Raw genomic sequence first — 534 nt, 5'->3', positions numbered from 1 at the left:
ACTCTTCTTCAGTAAATACCATATAACTAAATAGAAACTATCTCATTCCCAATAGCCATCATCCAATCATCTGAGTCTTTAAATGTATGGTCTAGTTCTCAAGTTGAACAGAGTTGGTTCCACTAGTCTCCATCATTGATAAAATGATCAATTTCATTTGCAGGTTGTATCTGCCAAGGTAGTGGTAATTGCACTTCTTCTAAGTTGTCAGACTTCAAACCTCCATATCTTCATATCTAACTGACAGATATCTCCCAAAGGACTTCCTACTATTTCGTATCAAGCTATTCTACCAGATTGATAAATAATCCCCCAGTCAGCAACTTTTGGTTGCATTGTGTAACATGGTTTCAATTACTATTCTAGTATTGAAAATTATTCCTACAACCATAGTGCGATCATGGACCCTGTTGTAACACTCCGGGAAGTCCATTGGCTTCAGTGGTAAGGTTCGTTGGAGTTCTAGACTCTTCTGGTTATCATTGGGTGGGTACAAATATAGTGGCTTCTTGTTGAGATCCTTTACTATTTGAT

Source organism: Tuber melanosporum (assembly GCF_000151645.1).
Source record: "Tuber melanosporum whole genome shotgun sequence assembly, scaffold_3, strain Mel28".
In the NCBI taxonomy this organism is placed as follows: Eukaryota; Fungi; Ascomycota; class Pezizomycetes; order Pezizales; family Tuberaceae; genus Tuber; species Tuber melanosporum.
Note: the sequence above shows the minus strand (reverse complement) of the source record.